This window comes from Acomys russatus, chromosome 24, assembly GCF_903995435.1.
Source record: "Acomys russatus chromosome 24, mAcoRus1.1, whole genome shotgun sequence".
NCBI classification, from domain to species: domain Eukaryota; kingdom Metazoa; phylum Chordata; class Mammalia; order Rodentia; family Muridae; genus Acomys; species Acomys russatus.
Genome location: NC_067160.1, coordinates 25,189,232 through 25,211,831, shown reverse-complemented (window position 1 = coordinate 25,211,831; position 22,600 = coordinate 25,189,232). Strand labels below are relative to the sequence as shown.

At 41.8% G+C, this 22,600-nt stretch overlaps 1 pseudogene; it reads right to left on the bottom strand.

Annotated features, from left to right (window-relative positions):
- Positions 1-8,491: 8,491 nt before the first annotated feature.
- Positions 8,492-9,475, bottom strand: LOC127206947 (BCL2/adenovirus E1B 19 kDa protein-interacting protein 2-like; annotated as a pseudogene).
- Between the last annotated feature and the right edge of the window lie 13,125 nt (positions 9,476-22,600).

The following is a 22,600-nucleotide window of genomic DNA, read 5'->3' as shown; positions in this document are numbered from 1 at the left end:
AGTGTTTTGCCTGTATGTGTATGTCTGTGTGAGGGTGTTGGATCTCCTGGAACTGGAATCGTAGGCAGCTGTGAGCTACCATGAGGGTGCAGCTGTGAGCTACCATGAGGGTGCTCCAGAAGAGCAGGCAATGCTCTGAACTGCTGAGCCATCTATCCAGGCCTGAATTTGGTTTTCTTAATATGTGCCTTCCTTAAAGTATTACTGTTCTGCTTCTTTTGAGAACCCGTAAAGCCTTGTGCTTTGTCTCAGCGACGATGCCTGAGACATTAGTATTTCTACCCACCATTCAGGAGGCTCGATAAGTGACATACCTCTGCAACATAAAACATCGGGAATTCTGTTCCTTAACTCTTCAGTGATATTGCAACTCTTAGGATGTCTTTCTATATTGTGCCTCTTTTTCTATGTTATATAAAATTATCCGTTTCGATCAAAATTGTGTCAGATTAAACCCATTGGCCTATATCACTTTGGTTGTCTGACTCTCCACTGGTTTTGCTGAAAGTACGGTAGCCCTATAATGAAAGGGTTGTAAAGCACATTGTAGTATCAGCCATGTGTTATCAAATCAGAGACTGAGATAGATGTGCGTAGGCATTTCGATTTCCAGTAATCTGGAGAATTCTTACTGTTCTGTTTAGTTTAAAGTATCAGAAACATAAAGTAAAAGGGCACATTATTATAAGTATGTGGGGACTTGTCACACAGTCCAGGGGTAGAAAGAGACTGTAAATAAAACATGAAAATAAATCAAAAGTTAAAAATCTTAATCTCTGGTCTTTGCTTTCCACAGGATTTGGCTTCATTTTTCATCCTGTGGAACAGTCATGGATGCTACTCTGTGTGTGGAAGAAGCCAAGCACAGGGGTGAGCACCTTTAATACCAGCAGTTTTGAGGCAGAGGCAGGTGGATTGCTGGGATTCGAGGCCAGTCTGGACTATACAGCAAGTCCCAGGACAGCACTGCGACATAGAGAGAGTCCTGTCTCACAGAGCAAAAACCAAATGAACAAAATGACCAAAGGTGACTAGCTCAGAGTTCCTGAGTGATAGCTGGTCCTCTGTCCCTCTAACTAACCAGCTCTGTTCTTGAGTTACATTAAAGCATTCTCCGTCGTATGCTATCCATGAGTCAGATTCCTCTGATTCTTAAGTTAAGAGTCATTTGTTATCTCTATGATGGGAAACTTGCTCCTACTTTCCTATGGAATCCCCAGACACAGGGCAAAGCAGGCATGGAATCTGGTGAACTTAGTCAATCAGTTAATTCAAAGGTCTCAATTTCACAAAAGAAGTGCCACATAGGACATCACCATTTACAACTTACATGCTTGAGCTATACCATCTAGCTTAAAACCAAAGTTTTGTAAACTGTTTTTGATGATCTGTTACAGAACTGTTTGATATACAGAGCCCATTTTGAAATTCTTCATAAGACCTATTTGGTTGAGGGGGAAAAAAATCAAATATGACCAAGGAGGGAAAAAAGCCAACCTATACATTCTGCTTGATGGATCAATGGTTCTAAGTGCAGACACACAAGACGAAGGTTTGCTTCTCTCATCTTGGCATCCAGAAATTGTTGGTATCCTAGTTCACCTAGGGTCAGGTAATCTTATCTATCCATATGTCAGTGAAGGCCCCAAGACTTGAGTTAAGTTTAGAGAAGTCATTGACGTTACCACCTCCCCTTTGGTTTTGGTTTTTTGTGAAGAGAGGATCTCACTCTTTAGCCCAGGTAGGTCTCAAATATGTAGCAGTCCTTCTATGTCAGGCTTTAGGGTGTTGGGATTACAAGCATTATACCTGTATACTTCGACCTTTTCCAAACCTACTTTCTTTGAGATTTTTTGTTGCTTATACCTCCTTTCCAACCCACCTACCCTATATAGGAGAGAAAAAAGGTTAATGGGAAAAGAAGAAGTAGACCTTTATGGACTTGGTTCCTGGGAGTGATTCTTCTGGCACAGTCAGTAGGATGTCAGCAGACCAGCAATTCAACCAAAGTTGCTGCTGGAATCTGTAACAGCAGCCAGAACCTGGAGCAGCAGCTGAAGCCTGGAGCCTTGAAGCCTTCACTAGAGCAGTTCTCTCTTGCAGCATCTCAAAGCAGAGCGATGAACAGCCAAACAATACCAAGACCCCAAAAGCCCTGCCTCCTGTTTTGGGCATATGTATGTGTATGTATGTGTGTGTGTGTGTGTGTGTATTATATATTCTCAGAGTTGGTACTAAGATGTGATTCAGCTGTCAAAAACCAAGCCCCCGCATGAGGTGGTTTGTCTTCTAGTTGATAAACATCACCTGATCTCTCACAAGTCTGTTCCCCATCCCGCACTTGGGATCAAAACAAAAACATGTTTATATCCACTACATTTACCACCAAGCCCGGCCTCAAAACTTCCCTTTATGATACTCTAGGAAACATCAAGAAAATGTAACATGAGAATATGTAAGAAGATATATGAGGAACACTTCATGGCATTTAAATATATAATGGTTAAGAAATCCTGTCAAACCAGGCATGGTGACATACACCTTTAATCCCAACTCTTGGGGAGGCAGAGACAGGCTGGGATTAAAGGATCAGGAATTCACAATCCAGTCCTGGTGGTGGTGTTCACACTAAATCTCAGCACTCTGGGAGGCAGAGGCAGGCGGGTCTCTGTGAATTCGAGGCTGGTCTGGTGTACAAAGTGAGTCCAGGACAGTCAACGCTACACAGAGAAACCCTGTCTCAAAAAAGCAAAACAAAACAAACCCAAAAAAGAAAGAAAGAAGAAAAAATAAAGGAAGACAGAAAGACTGCCAATCAACCATTCCATATTGATAACAAAAATGATCAAAGAATAAAAGACTAGAAAATTTGAATTCTTGAGTCTAATAGGTAGAACTTTAAAGTTCATTTTATTTTTCTAATTAAACAGTTGCTCTGTCAGATAACCTCCAAAATTCTAATAGTTTAACAAAATAAAAATTTCCTTTTTACTTCTGTCACAGCCTTTTATGGGTATGTTTGTCAGTTTGCAGTTGCTGCAACAAATATGTAACACAATCAGCTACTGAACAGAAAGAGCTTACTTGGGTTCACAGTTTTAGAGTCTTTGTCCATGGCTGGTTGTCCCAAGACACCCAAGGGCCTCATTGCCTTGGCTTTGTTGTGAGGCACTGCATCATATAGCCAGGGACCAAAAGAGAGAAAGAGGAGACTCAGCCACCACCATCTCATCAAGGGCACAAAGCCATGGATGGTTTTGCACTACACTCTTTTCCTAAAGACTTCACTACCTCTTAATAGTGTCCTATTTGAAACCAAATGCTTTCTACATGGACTTTTGGAGATCACTTGAGATTGGAACTATATTATCAGTATTTTAGCAGGACCTAGGCTCCTCCCTCATAGGATGGTCCTTATAAGTACTTATTGAATCCTTGGGTGTGGAAGAGGCTTATGTATTTTGACTCCAGTCAAACCCTACCTAAATGTAAAGAGACTGGTTTCTGTGGGAGAAGTGTGACAGCTCTCTACTGCAGAAAGGGGTACACAGTGTGGAGTGACTGGCCAGACATAAGTATTTCCCTTTCTTTCTCTGTAACCTTTGAGAGCAGACACTCAAGTGCATTGATGACAGTGAAAACAAAGCTATTCTGGAATGCTGTTAATATAGTTCTTCATGGCCCATTTAATGCCATTGTTACTGACCTCACAAAATGTTACTCAATTCAATGAATGTTTGTTAAAACTCTGATGTGTGCCAGGTTCTACTGGGCGTTTAGAGAAAAAGATGACTGTACCTCATCTGAAGGAAAGGTGGGAGACAGACATATGCATAATTAACATTAATTGAAAAAGATATAAAAGTGCCCAAACTGAAGTCTGAGTGAAAGTGGCTGGCAGAACAGCAGGCAGGAAGATGTGATTTCTTAACACAGAACAGGGGAACCTGATCTCTAACAGGGTTCATTGTCTTTTCGAAAGAAACCTACCCCAGTTAATTCAGGTAAAGGAGAAAATGAGGAAACATATGGCCATGTAAACTTTTAATACTGCCCAGACGTCATAGAAAATAGAACCTGTGACAGAAGAAGATGTCTCCAACCACTCTTTCTGCTTTTTCATTGCCCCACTTTATTTCTCCTTGCTTCTGGTGCCACTTCCGAGTAGTTCCTACTCTGGCCAGCCCTAGTCTGGTAGGACCTTTGGATCTCGTGTTCAGCATTCATAAGGAGAAACTTGGTTGCTGGCCACCTGACACATAGGATGTCCTTGGGCCTGCCATTGCTGAGGGATATGAGCTTGTAGAAAGACATAGGCATATGTGACTAGGCTGTCTCTTGCAGGTATTTTAGTAAGTGACACAACTTCTACGTGTCTTCTCGTGAATAACAACTTTCCCCTCAGTGTCTAAGTGCCCACAGAAGCCTCTTGATAAGGAAATGATCATTCTAATGGGAGAGAACATTGTGTGTGTTGTGAATAGGAAAGTATCTTATACTTTGGAGTCAAACAGACCTGTGTTCAAATCCCAACCCTTCCATTACTAGATGGGCACTTTGGCCATGCTATTTAATCCCTCTAAGCCTAGTGTTCTAGAATAGGAAATGAGCTCACTATCCAGTTACACACCAATGTGGTATGAGGGCTGGAGGGGTCAGAGATGATATAAGTATCCATTACGTTTTTTTAGTCACTCCCAGTATTGTAATTACTGGAATGTGTCTTGAATGTCAGGCTCTTTTTCTTATGTTTGTAGTAAGGATTAAATAGCAACATGTTGGGGAAATGCTTAGCAAAGTACCTGGCATGTAGGAAATAGTCTGCATTTCTTCATCTATTTTTTTATTGCTGTAATAACCAAAAGCAGCTTGGGGAGAAAAGGGTTAATTTAATCTTACATTTCTAGGCACAGCTCATCCTTGAGCTTCAAAGCAAGGACCTGGAGGCAAAGACTGAAGCAGGGGCCATGCAGGGGTGCTCCTTCCTGGCTGGCTCCCATCCCATGGTTTACTCAACTTGTTTTCTTGCTCAACCCAGGACTTCCTGTCCAGTGACGGCTCCACCCACAGTGGGCTGGCCCCTTTCCCATTAATCATCTCCCAGATGTAGGCCAGTCTGATGGAGGAAATTCTTCCACTGACGTCCTCTCTTTCTCATGACTAGTTTGTGTTAACTTGAGAAAAACTAACCAGCACACATATCTAATGTAGGAAGAGCTTAAGTCATCACTGATTTCTAGAACTCAGACAGGTTGCTTTATCTGGTGGCTCCTTAGTTTTTGGTTGGTTGAGGACAGACTGCTGTACAGACTTCAGCCACATTCCCATCATTATGGTAACCAGTTGTAGGAAGAATGATAAGGACAGCCAGGGTTATCTTCCATCACACCTCGACCAGACACCATTATACTAGACAAGAAAGAGAGAACGGGATCTGAGGTGTACAAGGTTAGAAACTGACATTCCCTCCACTGCCCAATTTTGTGAACTAAAAGAAACATGTCATGGCAGAGTATCAAGGATAAACATAATTTTCAGGATATTTAAAACTATTTTTAAAATAAAAAATTAAATCTTTTTGAATCACTGTTACTGTTCCTTTGACAGATTGGGCGTGAGAAATAACCCACAGTGAATGCCTGAAGACGGTGTGACACAGGGCTGCTCAAGTACCCCCTGAAAGTAACATGGAATGCTTCTCCTTTCAATATAAAGGTGTTTGAATAGTCACCACTGCTGCAAGTTAAAGCAGAGAATGGGGGCTGGAGAGATGGCTCAGAGGGTAAGGGCACTGACTGTTCCTCCATAGGTCCTGAGTTCAATTCCCAGCCACCACACAGTGGCTCACAACCATCTATAATGTGATCTGATGCCCTCTTCTCTGCTGGCAGAGTTCTGTATATATGATAATAAATAAATAAATCTTTAAAAAAAAAAAAAGCAGAGAATGGTTCGTTGGTGCAAAGAATACAGATTTAAAAAGTAGTATTCGATAGGAACAAGATAAAACAGTAAATATTCTCTGCTCCTCATTGTGTGTGTGTGCGTATGTGTGTGTGTGTATGGGAGGTTTGTGTGTGTGTAGTATGTGTATGTATGTGGAGTGTGTGTATGTGGTGTGTATGTGGTGTGTGTGTATGCGGTGTGTGTGTTATGTGTGTGTATGGTGTGTGGTGGTGTGTGTGTGTGTGTGTGTGTGTGTGTGTGTGTGTGTGTGTGTGTGTGTGTGTGTAATCTGGCTACTTGTGAATCCCTGGACTGCTCTCAGAGCAGAGTTGAACAGAATGAGAGAATGGAATTTTCTGTTAATACAGTGCAACCCTGGAGATTCCAAGAAGGACTCGGCTCCGTCTCTTTCTCTTTCTGTTTCATTTCTACTTTTTATGACTCACTTTTGGTAAGAAAACCTCTTAGGCTTCTTACTCGCAGCTTTGAACTTTGAGACTCAAAAAAGAAAAGAAAAATTTCAGCATAACTTTGTTAGTCTTAAGACCTGCTTAGTACATAAAAGAAAATATAGGTTGAGGGCCATGCCGAGCCCTAGAAAGGACATAAGATGGGTCGAACTGTAGCTTTATCTGGAAACTGATTCTAGAGTCACTGTTTCTCTTTCTTCTTCCCTTCCTCCATCCTCCCTCTCATCCTGTTTTCCTCCTTTGCTTCTAGTTTATTGGTTACAAATAGGAAAAGTGAATGGACGGCGTTCTACCTAATGTTTCCTTGGTCAGTCTCAGTGGGTCCTCTGTCTTCATGCATTGTCAAATTGAGGAAGTGGTCAGAGGCTGTTGTTTCTGCCTCTCACTTGTTGCCCACCTACCTAATGTGTTGGGAATCAAATCAAGAAAGCAAAGAACCATGTATCAGGCCCTAAAGTGCGATAGCTTCAAGTCAAAGGAACAACGGCAAGGTTTCTCTCTGACCTTTGCCTTAGCTGTCCTGTGTCCTAATTCTTTCTCTCCTAAAGTGCAGGAAAGAGGAAAGAGGCTTCTTCTAGACTCCAGAGCATTCTTCTGGGAGGAGTGCAATAGAAGAAGTCTTGGCAGCTGGGAAATAATAACTGTAGAAGAAGATTGAGAATAAGCATCTCCACGCCCAGATTAGCCTGGACAGACTTTTCGTCTATTCTGTGGCAGGGCCAGAGATTTCTTGAGGGACTTTAACCACAGTAGAATTCAATCTTGCTTTGTATATTTTTCTCACAGCTAATCCTCAGCATCTCCCAGCATACCTCAAACCTTCCCTACCCAGGCCTTTCTCTCTTTTTTTCTTTCTTTCTTTCTTTCTTTCTTTCTTTCTTTCTTTCTTTCTTCCTTCCTTCCTTCCTTCTTTTCTTTTCTTTTCTTTTTTTTTTTTTTGAGGCACAAATAATATTTATTTCAATGTTCAGTCAATGTACTTAACCACATGAAATAAAGATTTACATACAGCAAATATCCTGCGTGCATACCACCGGTGCTTCAGTACTCAAAGAACTGACCCATGTACAGCACTGTAAACACCATCCATCAGCAACGTGAACGCCCATCTGCTTAGGGCCAATACCACTGTGGTCAGCTAGCTGACAAGGAAGTTCTCTGGTGCCTTACCATGAGAGCATTTCAAAAGCAGCCCATCCACTCTATAGATGCGGCTGACCATCAACACTTATCACAGGCATCTTCCCACATGGACACAACTCACTTCGCATTAGCGAGCACATCTTGATAGGCTCCTTTCTATCTTTCTTTTCTTCTTTTTCTTTCTTTCTTTCTTTTTTTAAACAGTTCTGACTTTGGGTAAAATAAAATGTCCCTTATATACATATTACAAACCCTAACTACTAGCTTCTCACAATCTCTGGTTCTGGTTCTAACACATGTCTTTAGAGAGGAAAGTGACCATTCACCTGCCTGCCCTTCCACCACATTTGGGAGCAGTGTGCTTTAAGGTGAGGAGAAGCTCGGACTGATACTACTGACCAGATCACATGCATGACCCGAGGTACTTCTTGGTGTCAGTTTAAATGTCTCTGCTTTAAGGACAACCCAACCTAAGTTACCCAGGAAATGTATCCAACCATTTACAAAAACAAGATCGTACGTGTACTTTACATTTAAAATAATGGTCTTATTTACCTCGATATTCTTCCATGAGATAAAAGGTACACACTAAAAAATAGTGCCAACATAAGAAATATGTATTATTTCTTTCCTTTGCGCGCGCACACACACACACACATTTTACTGAAGATGCATCATTCAAATAAACTAATGCAAAAATTGCTCTATATAAAGTGTAGTTCTGTTATATAGCAATATAAAATTATTACAATATAGTCATTAAAGAGCTAAATTCAAGAGTTGCGAACCACAGCAACAGTGAACAGTCCTTTATACAAGAGTCCATTTGGAAAGAAGTCAAGTAAATTTTGTAACAGATTATTACATAAGAACTTGAGCTATGAGTGCACTACGCTGCACTACAGCTCCGCTTGTCCGATCGGTACTCTGTCTCATCTGGACAGGACGCAGAACTTACTGCTCACTTTTTGGTTTTGTTTTCCATTAAGCTCTTGATCAACTTGTTTGATGCACTGAAGTATGCCAACACACTCCATGGGAACAAGCTGTGCCTGTTCTGCCAAATTAAAGACGCGTCTCATTTTCTGACTGAATTTTGAACTGATCAACGGTCTTATGACAGCCAGAAGTGTTCGGATAAACCAAGAGGGGTGGACCATGATTAGAGACTTTAGTTTAGGTTTTTCCTTAATCATCTATCAATCTGCTGGTGGCATCTCCTGAGCTATCCTAGACTGGACATCTTCCTTTGAGTTGTTGCACCGTTTAAGCAAATGATCATGCAGTTCGCTGCTTCATGACAGGAAATACAATGGTGGCATTTAAACCATCCGCATAATAGCCTCCATGGCTAATTACTTTTCTGTAGGGCTTGACTGCTTTCATATCTGCTCTGTGGTCCTGTTCTCTGATCCTGAACACGCACCAGTGGCATCCATCTTCCTTTTCTTCTGTGGCTGTGTAGCCAGCAGTAGCCGAGCCTTCCACAGTGACTTCAGTAGTGCTTTGTGTTTGGGAAGATCATCTCCTCACTCAAAGTCATCACTGTTCTCTGGGGTGTCTAAGGATTCCAGGTCATCCTCCCCACCTTCATCCAAATCATCTGACCGCGTAGAGCCTCCACTAGGATCCAGGGTCAGGCTGATAGTTTCTTACGTACTTTGTTTCCACTAACTTCTAATGAGCCAGGCTGGCTGTCTGGACCAGTTACATCTAGTCTATGTGCTGTTATCTTCTGGTAAAGGTATCGGAACATCTTCACCTTACCATTCTTCTTTCAGTTCCACGACTTCCGCCCTCATCCTGGACTCAATGTCAACTTCCAGCTCGTGGCAATCCAAGTAGCCCATGTCCCCTGAGGAAGGCGCGGCTTGGGGCTTCCGACTCCCTCGTCCTCTTTGCCCCTCCAGGCCCATGACATGGGGCTGACCGCCAGGTCTCAAAAAGAGGCGATGGGCAGAGCCTACTGCCCTTGGTCGGTGGTGGAGATGGGACCCAGCGCTAACCCAGCCGGTCGTAACTACTGTCCCAGCAGCAGCAGCTGATCCGGATTCAGTGCCTCTATCTTTCTAAAGCTGGGGAAATTATTTATTATCAACTTTTTGGTCTGTTGGGCACTCTTATACCTTGTGTATGACTCTTAACATGTATTTTTTTTTTAATTTCCTGATGCAAATTAATGTGTCTGTGTGTGTGTGTATGTATGAGAGAGAGAGAGAGAGAGAGAGAGAGAGAGAGAGAGAGAGAGAGAGAGAGAGAGAGAGAGAGAGAGAGAGAGAGAGAGAGTGTTCTCCTGTTTAACCTGGCTGTTACCTGTTGGTTCCAGAGAACTCTGTGAGCTGGAGGAGAAGGTTCTCTTTAGTTTTGTAGACTCCATATTTTGGTGTCCAGGTTAAGCTAAACCACACAAGACCTCCTGACAGGCTGATCATTTCTATATTGGTCTATGACTAGTATATTAAGAGGGTCAAACCCCGCCATTTCTTACTTCTGACTTTCCCCCTCTATGTTGGTTTGAGCACACTCGAATGCTCATGGAGCAGCGCCGCACAGCAGCTGCCTTCAGAGCTCTTGTTCTTGTGTGGTCCCCACAGTTGCCTTGTGGGAGCATGATCTTTATCAACTGATAAACAACCTAGTATATGTATATGTGTGTGTGTATGTATATATATGTGTGTGTGTGTGTGTGCATGTGTGTGTGTGTGTATATATACCCTTTCTATATATATATGTGTGTGTGTACACACACACACACACACATACACACACATACACGCGCGCGCGCGCGCGCGCGCACACACACACACACACACATATCCTCAAAACAAGAAGCTGGGCTTTTTGGTTTTGGCACCTTTTCCTATCATTTGGCTGTTCATCACTCTGCTTTGAGGTGCTCCTAAAAAAAAAACCGCTCCAGATAATTCCAGGTTCTGAGTTGCGGCTGCTGCTCAGGGTTCCTGCTTCTGCAGTTGCAGTCACCTCTGCTGAATTGTTAGTTTGCTGTTTAAAGAGTCTGCTGGAATACTGACTATGAAGAGTGGAACTGCTCCAAGGAACTGAGTCCAAAAAAGGTCTATTTCTCCTCTTCCCATTAACCTCATTCTCCCCTGTCTAGGGTATGTGGGTTGGAAGGGAGGAATAAGCATTAAAGGACCCCAAATAAAGTAGGTCTGAAAAAAGTTCAAGCCTACATACCTCTGCCTCCAGAGTGTTGGAATTAAAGGTTTGTGTCACTACACCTAGCCTAGGCAGCATTGCCTCACAAAGTACAGAATAATAAGGATCATTAATAGTCTCAAGGAGCAACAGCTTGGAAATGACCTGGGAATGAAGAAAGGACATTCCTTTTAAGGCATCATGCAAGACCCCAAAAAAGCCTGCTGAGAAAGACTTACCACTCCATCCTGGTGTGGGTGTTTTGGTGTTGGAACTAATTTAATTTAAAACTCAGAAAAGTAACTGAGCTCAGTGGCTCATATGCATCATTCTAGCACATGGAAGGTTGAGGCAGGCATAGTTATGGCTACCCTGGGCCTCGGAATAAGAGCATCTCTAAAACAAATGAATAAATACTATAGGAATAATTGGAATACTGCTTAGTTCCATGCACTAGTGAGCCAATCTACCCTTTCTATAGAACGAACACTTCCTTCTTTAGAGAAGTTACAGGTCCATACTCACTGTTGTTGGTCGTATTCTCTCTTTTCACTTCAGCTGTAAGACATGATGAGGAGTTCTTTCAGAAAAGATTCACTTTCTCATTGTCTGCTTTTATAATTCATAAGCACGCTTCCCATCATTCTTTTTGTAAATTGCCAACTTTGTTAGCTCTCTCTTTACACTTCTCCTTCTAAAGTTGGCTTTCATCATCCAAATTTTTGTGTTAATCTTTGTCTATTGTTCAGCAGCTGGGGTCATTAATTCACTAATAGCATTGGAGAGGTGCTAAGGTTTTTTTTTTTTTTTTTTTTCAGAACTGCAGATTGACCTAATTAATGTCTTTTCTGAATTGTGCTAATTCTCCCATTAACCACCCTGGGGCCTCTCAAAGCTCCCCAGTCTCTGCTGACATCCATCCAGAAGTGCTGTGTGCTCAGAACAGGTTGTGATTGCTTTGATTATGTGGAAAGTAGCTGTGTTTTAAAAACGTTTGCCAAAGTGTTTTCCTTCTCGTCATGTTCTGTTTGAATTAATCATTGATAACTCTTGCGTACTATCTTGTCAGCTGCTGTTTGTGTTCTCTCTGGCTCTCCTGGGCTCACCAAGGTCCACGCTCCCAGCACCCAACAGCTGCAACTTGTCTGTGTGAACAGTGGAGGGGGCAGGGACTGACCACGGAGCCTGATCAGAAATGTTCTCTTTACATCTCAGTGACAGATAATGGTTCGACTGTCCGGAAACAGGTGCCTTGGCCAGAATCCTCATCTACCCTTGGCTGTTCAGTCCTTAGGACCATGTGTAGTGGTGACAATGTGATGACACACTCTATTGCTTCCACAGCGTATCTACACACAATCACAGTTACACGTGGGTCCTTGAGGAAATTGCATTTAATATTTTTAGATTGTGGTTCACCATAGATAACAGAAACTACAGAAAGTGAAAGTATGAACAAGAAGGACCAGTATATGGGTACAAATGTGCGTCACATTTATTTAGTGGTATAGTATTGTACTTAGTCACACAATGTGGTTTTATTTTCATCTGTAGGGTGTGTACTCCTGCTTGAGGGAGTCAGTTTTGCATTGATGGCTAAGAACTAAAATTTGAAAAGTAAATATATACATACATATATATATACGCGCGCGCACACACACACACACACACACACACACACACACATACTGTGTGTGTAGCTTTGGAAAAAGTCAGATGTCTGTCTGGTGCTTTACTTGATAAATACTCTCACTCTAGTGATGGTCCGTAGCTCCTATTCCTTTATCCTCTGCTCTGTGTTTTTCAGGGCACTGTCTGAACCTTGTGTTCTGACGCTTTGTTGTCTAGAATGTTGCAGACCCAAGAACACTGTCCCTCTTGGGGCCTTTTGAAATTCACAGAAGTGGACTCCCACAGTTATGTTCTTTGTGTCTGGCTTTTTTGGCCAATATAATGTTTGTGATATTGCCAGTTTCATTGTATGTAAGCATAGTTTGTCATAAAAATTTCCACTGTGTGAATATATTGCAATATTTTTATTCATTCTGTTTTTTTTTAATATTTTACGTATGTGTATGTATGTCTGTATATGTATGCCACATGCATGTGCATATCTGAGGAAGCCAGAAGAGAGTGATCCCTGAGAGCTGCATTTATAGGTGGTTCTAAGTTATCTGACATGGGTGCTGGAAAACAAACTCAGGTCTTCTGAAAGAACAGCATTTAAGTCCTTTCAAATCAGGACTAGTTTGATTGGTGCCATTATAAATATTTTTATGCACAAGTATTAAATAATTTTGATGCATATGAACCATTCATTTGGGCCTATCAAAATGATGAAACTGCTGAGTCCAAAGGTGTCCTCCACTTCGACTCACATGAGCAGAGTATGAAATCCTGGCCACTTCACACCTCTTCTATGGTTTGTATTGCCAGCCTTTCTCTTTTAGTGTTTCTAGTGGGTAGTTATAGTTAAGTGGACTTGCAATTTTGGGTAGGTTGTGATAGTAATAACTTTTTACTTTCATTAGCCATTGCATGGCTTTTTTCTTGAAGTATGTCGTCTCGGTTTTATCATTGCATAGGCTTTCTGTAAAGTCTGGGTGGATTTGGTTGTTCCTGGTGTATCTTTGCTTATTGCAATGTTGTATGGTGGTGTATTTTTAAAAGCTATTTTATTAGATTCTTATACCTCTACCTCCCTTCTAACATTTATTTCACCCTAATCCCTTCCAGCCCCTAACACTAGGTAGGGAAGAAAAAAAGGTTAGAAGGGAAAAGGGGCATAGATATCTATAGACTACTTCCTGATGTTTAGGGATGTGGACTTCCTTGAGTTGGGGCTAGTCTTTATTGTCAGAGTCTCCAGCAGTTCAGCAAACCAACAAATCAGCAATCCAGCAATAGAAAAAATACAACAGCAAACACAGAGCAGGATGATCCAGCAGCAGCACGAAGAGTGGCAGCCAGCTGCCACAGGGCCTCTTGGGGTTCTCCTATTTATACCCTCTCCAGAATTCCCCAGAATTAAACTATCTGAAGCTGGAAAAGATCATGACCCTGCTAGTGCATGAGGCAAATCATAAGCACCTGCTGTGAAGAAGCCTCTTATCATACACATGGGATTAAAAAAGACATATTCACATAACTAGTTTTTTTCATTAATTAATTTATTTATTCACTTTACATCCAGATCACAGTCCCCTTCTCCTCCCAGTTCCACGCTCACACCTTCTCTCCCATCATGATCTCTTCTTCTCAGAGAAGGGGAGCCCCCCTCCCCAACAGGTACCAACTCATTTTGGCATATCAAGTTGTAGCAGGACTAGGTATATCCTCTCCTGCTGAGGCTACACAAAGCAGCCTAGCTAGGGGATAGTCTAGGGGCTAGGGGACAGGTAACAGAGTCAAAGACAGCACCATCTCCTGCTTGAATTGTTAGGAGACCCATGTGAAGACCAAGCTGCACATGTGCTACATATATGTAGGAAGCCTAGGTCTAGTCCATGCGTGCTCTTTGGTTGGTGGCTTACTCTCTGTGAGCCCCCATGGGTCTAGGTTAGTTTACTCTGTTGGTCTTCTTGTGGTGTCCTTGACACCTCCTACCATATCCTTCCTTGAACTCTTCCACAAGATGCCTGGAGCTCTGTCTAATATTTGGCTGTGTGTCTCTATATCTGTTTCCATCAGCTGCTAGATGAAGCCTCTCAGAAGACAGTTCTACAGGCTCCTGTCTGCAAGCATAGCAGAGTATCATTGACAGTGTCGGGGATTGGCTCTCTCCCGTGGGATGGGTCTCAAGCTGGGCCAATCAGTGGTTGGCCATTCTTTCAATCTCTACTCCATCTTTATCCCTGTACATATTGTAGGCAGGACAAATTTTGGGTTGAAGGTTCCATGAGTAGGTTGGTGTGCCCCTCCCACCAATGGAAGTCCCGCCTGTCTACAGGAAGTGACCAGTTCAGCTAAGAGTCTCAGGTAGGGTCACCCCATAGACTCCTGGGAGCCTCCCCAGGCCCAGGTCTCCACTTCGTCCCAGAGATGCCACCCCTGTGATTTCCATTTCCTCTACCAGCCCATCCCCAACCCCTACTCTCCCCACCACTGTTCCCTTTCTCACCCCCTCGCCCACCCAGTTTCCTCCCTCAGTCCAACTCTGATGTCATTTTTATTTTCCCTTCTAAATGACATTCAAAATCCTCCCTTGGGCCCCTCCTTCTTTCTTAGCTTCTTGAGTCTGTGGCTATCTTGTACTTTATGGCTAATATCCACTTATAAGTGAGTGCATACTGTGTGTGTCTTAATGGGCCTGGGTCCTGTCTTGTGCCCCCTCACCGCCCTGCTGTCCCTTCAGCAGTGGCATTAAGGTATCTAGGTAATTACGGTATCTTGGTTTCTTGACCCTTGGGTACAGATTGTTACTCCTTTAGTCTAGTCTTAAGACACAGAGTTTCCCCCTCTGCCCTTGCCTCTGGGTGTGTGGCGTCTATTGGAGGTAAAGATTCTGGCGGTCACAGTGGTTGGGCTATAATACTGATTCAAATACCAAAGACTGATCAGTAGCTTAAATCTAGCCAGAGATATTAGCTTCAGGGTTCCTGCTCATGATCAAGTCTCAAGAACCAGATCCTGCCGACTACACTAACTGTCACAAGTCTAGGGAAAGGATAACCTCAAGGAGATGAATATCAAAATTTTACAGATGCTTTATTAATCATACACTCATCCCATTTCATGCAGACATCCCAATACTTCTCCTAGTCTGCTGAGCACACCTGTAGCCTGGTTTATGGCTTCACAGGTAAGGTTCGAGATCTGTCCTGGTGTGCTGAGCGGTCCACAACAGGCTTCCTTCTCTAGATCTGGGCCCTAGTCTGGTCTGGTCTCCAGTGAGTGATTGGACTTGAGTATGTGTGTCCAACTTGATCAGCACAGTGGCGTGGTCCTAGTTGATAGACATCACGGCCAGCCTGAAGTGGTCTTGTACTCGGCTTATATTCCCTAGCTATGTAGGAAGGAGTTGTACCCCTTTTTAGCCAATGAGGTATTAGGTTATGTCACTCATTTTACATTGTGTTTATGTTCATATGGACAACTTATGTCATTTCTTATTATAGCAAGCATACTGTTTTACTTATCACTACCAACATGTTTTTACTATAACTTCTCTTCTTTGTTTTACATGCTCTCTATGGTTGCCTCAATCAACATGATCTTTTTTAGTTCCATCCCTTGGCCTGCAAATTTGATGGTTTCCTTGTTTTTAATAGCTAAGCAGTATTCCATTGTGTAAATGTACCACAGTTTTTTTTAATCCATTCTTTGGTTGAGGAGCATCTAGGTTGTTTCCATGTTCTGGCTATTATGACTAAAGCTCCTAGGGACATAGCCAAGCAAGTGTCCTTGTGGTATGGTGATGCATCTTTTGGGTATATGCCCAGGAGTGGTATAGCTGGGTCTTGAGGAAGATTTATTCCAAATTTTATGAGAAACTTCCAGATTGATTTCCAAAGTGGTTGTATGAGTTTATCCTCCCACCAGTATTGGAGGAGTATTCACCTTGTTCTCCATCCTCGCCAGCAAGTGCTGTCACTTGAGTTTTTGATCTTTGCCATTCTGACAGGTATAAGATGGAATCTCAGAGTTGTTTTGATTTGGATTTCCCTGATGACTAAGAACACTGAACATTACTTTAAGTGCTTCTCTGCCATTAGAGGTTCCTTTGTTTTGAATTCTCTGTTTAGCTCCATACTCCATTTTTAACTGGGTTATCTGATTTGTTGTTGTCTAATTTTCTTGAGTTTTTATATATACTTTTTGGATATTAGGCCTCTGTTGGATGTAGGGTTGGTGAAGATCTTTTCTTATTCTGTGGGCTGCCATTTTGTCCTATTGATGATGTCCTTTGCCTTACATAAATGTTCTGTACATATCTGTTAGATCCATTTGATTCATAATATCTGTTAGTTTCATTATTTCTTTGTTTAGTTTCAGTCTTGAGAACCTGTTCATTGGTAAGAGTGGGGTGTTGAAGTCTCCCACTATTAATGGGTGGGTTTGATAGTAATGTTTCTTTTTACAAATGCGTATGCCCTTGCATTTAGGGCATAGATGTTCAGAATTGAGACATCATCTTGGTGAAGTTTTCCTTTGATGAGTATGAAGTATCTTTCCCTATCTCTTTTGGTTAATTTTGGTTGACAGTCTATTTTACTAGATATTAGAATGGGTACCCCAACATGATTCTTGGGCCTATTTGGTTGGAAAATAGCTCTTTACTCTAAGGTAATATCTATCTTTATTGCTGAGGTGTGTTTCTTGTATGCAGCAGAATGATGGATCCTGTTTTTGCATCAATTCTGTTATCCTGCATCTTTTCTATTGGGGAAATGAGCTCTATTGATGTTGAGAGATTTTGAGCAAAGATTGTTAATATCTGTTATTTTGGTGGGGGTAGTGTATGTGTGTGTGTGTGTGTGTGTGTGTGTGTGTGTGTGTGTGTGTGTGTGTATGCACTTTCCTTCTTTTGGTTTTGCTAGTGTGGAGTTACTTATGTTCTGTGTTTTCTTAAGTGTAGTTAACCTCTTTAAGTGGAATTTTCCTTCAGAAAGGCAGGCCTGACAATGGAGCTGAAAGCACAGCCTAAAGCTCACCTCTGCTGGCTGTGTCACAGATAGACCCAGCAGGCAGGGGATTGCTGGAAGGGGTCTATCCTGAATATTCCTGTGGCCTGGCAGGCCTTCTTGGGAAGGTAGGCAGAGGATAGAGCTTAGGGCACAGTGTGTGGCTTACCTCTGCTGGCTGTGTCCCTGAGGGATTCTGTGTCACTTCGCTGGTGTCATCAATGCCAGGCAGGCACAAGCTGACTCAGCGTTACTGCTTCTTTTGCAAATTATTACTGGGTCTAGGTTTATTCCCTTGAGGTTTATTGTTTTTTTGTGGGAGTGGTCAAGGTCCACATATATGGACTTCAAAGAGACAGAAAAGTACTCCTCTGGGTTCACGTTTTGGTAAAAAGTGTGAAGGAAAACTATGTGTTAAGTGACCTTGGAATAGCAAGTCCTTACAGCTCTCACATATTCATTCTCCCTCACCATCATCTTTGTTTCCACTCTCACTATACTTCCATACTTTTTGGTCATTAATTAGCATGACGGCTTTAGATGTATTGCCTGTTAATTTTAGACATTGAAAGAGGAGTCTCTTTTTGCATGTTGACAAATGATTTGCTTTCATGTTTCAAAACAGTGGTAGAAAGAACTCTTTGGCAAACTTGTAGCTGTTGCTGGTGACATCAATGCTGGACTGTTGCACAGACCGTAATGTGCACACTCAATGGGGATGGACCGCAGTACAACAAACTTCCGTCTACATCATGTATGTCTACCTGACATCACTGCCTACTGATAACACTCCATAGGCCTCTTCTTAGACTTATATTCCTTAACATTCTAGCTTACATATCAGATGTGTCTTACTTTATGGCATTAGGGATTGGGACTTGATATAGCAGAATATGTGTTGTCTCGAGCAAACTTTGTTCTTGAACATGCCATGTAGAGAGAGTTGGTGTGAAGAACCAGGTAGACAGCCATCTTCATCTGTCAAGAATAGACCTGGGGATGCAGCACAGTCTAATGTCTACAACGCAGAAGATAGTCAAGAAAACCAAATGTATGGATGGTTTAAAATCTTGAGTGATCTTGTGTAGGGTTTTACATGTCTAATTCTTTTTTTTTAAGTATTTTCTTTATTTATGTATGTATTTGTTTGGCAGGAGTAGCGGGGAGGTATGTGTGTATGACAGTGCACATGTGGAAGTCAGAGGACAGCTTGTAGAAGTCTGTTCTCTCCTTCCATGGTGTGGTCCCCAGGGGTAGGACTCGGGTCTTCATGATTGGTGGGAAGGGCTTTAACCCTCTGACCCCTTTTTCCCCCTATACCTGTAGTTCTTCAGAATTCTTCTACTGATGTGTTCCACATTTTGATATCACATGTTCTGTTTGTGTATGCATATGTAATTTTTTGGAGAGAAGAGAGGGCCCATGGTTTCCTTAAGATTCTCCTGATGGGGTGATATCTGTAGATTCCTAATATTCCATTACCCTTAGCTGTGCCTTTACCTGGGCTGATAATAAAAGTGCTTTAATGAGTATTAATAACATCTAACGACTGGCAGAACCACAACCTGCATTGCTGTATCTGACTCCCTGACAAGTACTTCAGAAAGAATTAAAAAAAATCACAAAGTTAAGGCAGGAAATTGGGTAGGGAGCTACCTGACTGTATCTATTAGTGGGATTAGACTTCTTTTTCTATCAAAACTCACTCTCAGTAATAATAAAAGCAATCCATGGAAACACAGAATTTGAAATACAAAACATTGCTTTTTTTTTTTTTTTGCCACAGCATCGGTCTATTTTGTAACTCAAAGGAAGTCTATAATTAGAGTTAGCAGTAGTTCTGATTAACAAATTCGATTTGCTCTCTTACTGAGCTAGGGTTCCTTCTGAGCACTAGGATGTGTTTTATTAACATGGAAGGGCTGTTACAGCTCACCTCTTGTCACTTGAATCAGTTGCCTGCTGGCCTGGTACTTAGTTCTGTGTGGCATAACCTTCCTGAGTCTGCATGGTAATGGGCCTTTTAAATCCTAAACAATAAACATTTATTGTACCACTCCACCCAGCACAGAAATGCTCTCTAACCTCAAATCAGCCACAAAATAAGACTCTGAAATCAATTCATTGTGCACAGGCTTCCTGCCTGGTTCATGTTCTACAGCAAATAATTTCAGTAAAATATCTGCAAGCCACGTGTGTTTAAATATGCACAAGTTGAGATATTGTGTATAATATGATCTTTGACAATTTGGTTATATTTCTCGTTTTACCCATAGGACATATTTTACTGAGCAAAACTTTCTTTTTCATTGATAGCTAGGACTATAAAGGCTGTATGAATGAGTTTCAGGAGAGAGAAAGAGACAGAGAGAGGGAGAGAGAGAGATAGAGAGAGAGACAGATACACACACACACACACACACACACACACACACACACAGAGAGAGAGAGAGAGAGAGAGAGAGAGAGAGAGAGAGAGAGAGAGAGAGAGAGAGAGAGAGAGAGAGGGAGAGAGAGAGAGAGAGAGAGAGGAGAGAAAGAGAGAGAGAGAGAGAGACAGATACACACACACACACACACACACAGAGAGAGAGAGAGAGAGAGAGAGAGAGAGAGAGAGAGAGAGAGTACATACACTGTGCTAGCTAGTTTTATATCAACTTGACACAAGCTAGAGTTATTTGAGAAGTAGGAACCTCAACTGAGAAAACACTCTCACCTGTGGTGCATTTAAAAAAAAATTGATGATCGATGTGGGAGTGTGATGCTACCTTTAGGCTGGTGATGCTGAATGCTGTAAGAATGTAGGGTGAGCGAACCTTGAGGATCAAGACAGTTAGCAGTGTTCCCCACGGGGCCTCTGCGTCAGTTTCTGCTTCCAGGTTCCAACCTGGACCACCTGCTCTGACTTCCCTAAGTGATGGAGTGTGACCTGAGAGCCGTAAGACGAAATGAACCCTTTCCTCCCCATGTTGCCTTTTGGTCAAGGTGTTTTATCATAGCAATAGAAACTCTAAGATGCACGCACCTCTGGTGCATTCTCAACATAATATGTTCTGTGGTTGCTTTAAAAATTGATTCGTGGGAAGCCAATTTATTATTAGTGCTCTCAGGCTTTAGGGTATTCTCATACATGAAGTATCAGTCGTTAGCAAATACAGTGTGAGTACATTTGGCCCTAAAGAAGACTATATTGTCAGGTTGAGACCAAAAAAAAAAAAAAATCAAATGACTATATTTCAAATTCTCTCTGCTAGGTTTGAAGTTGGAGGCAGATTTTCATCTTTATACCTCCTGGGCCAGTTTTCCATTATTTTACTGCACTCTGGTGTTTCTTGGGAGCTTCCAATTTCTTAAAATTCATGAGAACCCCAGGCCAGGAGGGGCAAGTCTCAAGTGTTTTCAGTTAGAGGACCACTCAGAGGCAAAAAGCTCATTCTCAACTATTTCTGTTGGAACCATTCTTCCTCCCTCTACCACCCCAAAAGTATTGCAATTAGTGGCAAACTGATGCTGCTTTGGGGAATTTCAAGGAGCTGATGTGTGTTTTTCATTAGCATAAGAAAATTAGTAACTTATGCCAGAATCTGAGGCATTCGTTCTGTGAAACTATGTTATAAGCCACCATGTCCAGGAGAGGAAGGCAAGCCAACCTGGGGGTCTTCTTGGACCATCCTAAGACTAATGTCTCAACGCAAGAATACAGAGGGCAGCCATGGACCAACTCTCTAATGATATTCACCCTGTCCCTCCCTCTCTTTAGCTCTCTTCTCTGCACACATTTGCTCTGAGGCAAGCCTTTTCTCTAGTTTTAATCATACATTCTAATTACAAACGGGGATCTCTCTAAGCTTATTGTGTGCCTTTTATTTTATATTTCAAGAGCTCATCTCCTAAGAAAAGAGAGATAGAGAGAGCATGTTCCAAGGCTATTGTGAGGCACAAATTCTATTTGAAAAATCACTATAGTGTGATGGAGATAGAGGCATGATACAGCAGGCTCCCTTATTGCCGCTGTGATTAGTCATAATGAGTAGGCTCAGGCTGCAAGCTTATCTTGTTCCACGTTGGAAAATTGCCCAAGAGTAAAATGCAAATACAAACAAAGCTTTTTAATGACTCAGGCAACAGGAAGCTGGTGGCTCTGCCTTCTTCCCAATGGGTGGCTTGACTCGGACTCCTTTAGGGCAATGCCGAATTTTCAAAAATGAAATTTAAAATATTAAAGATGAGTCCTAAAATGTAGCATTGCTTTAGAAAGAAATTTATATTCTTTTCATTCATATGAAAGTTAACAGTGAATTAACTACAAGGCACAGAGAGCGAAGACAATGTCCTTACAAAAAACTGTTTTTTTTTTTTTTTTTTTTCCCTTTGTGGGCTTGTATAAATATTTTGACCATTTTAACTGATAATTTTTTAATAACTGTTTTTAATAACTGAGAATGTAGACTTTTTAAAGAGGTCTTTGAGGGGTATTCGAACTAGAATTTTGTCTTCTACCAACATTACAATTATCCTCCAAGTGAGGTTTCTACTGTCATCACAAGCTCAAGTTTAAATTATAACAGTGTAACTATTATATGAGATAGGAATGGATTTCTGTCACCTCTTTGTGGTAGAGCTACAGCCCTTTTGGTCTCTTCTTGAACACACATATTTCTGCTTACATAGAAATATCCTAAGTGATGACTGAATGTGGTGGCACACGCCTTTAAGCCCAGCACTGGGGAAGCAGAAGCAGGTAGAGCTCTGTAAGATCAAGGCCAACCTGGTCAACTTGAGGAGCTCCAGGTTAGCCTGTCTCAAAAATAAAAAAACAAAAACAAATGCTAAATGCCAATGAGCCCTTCTTAAGTAAAGGGTTTAGGCTAAGCTAACATGTGATAAGTTGCCCTTTGATTTTTGGAGAATTAGTTGTAATTTTAGACTTTAACAAAATGGCTGGTGGAGGAGAGGTAAGGCTGCTCTATTTGAATTGTAACTCTAAGGTAGACTTTTTTTTTTTTTTTTTAAATGTACCTTTGCAATCACACGGAAAAGGATTTCAAAATCTCCTTTCACATTAGGTACTTACATTGCACAAAAAGTGGGAGGAGGATAGGGAAGGCAGCCTCTAAACTTTTTTGCTTAAGTGACATTTCAGCTTCAGCTTTTGAGAAAGAAAGTTGCTTTTAGAATTGTGCTTCTCGCTTCACAAGTACTTGTCATGGGGCTTTGGGATTTTAACTGTGTGAACCTCCCCCATGCTACACACAC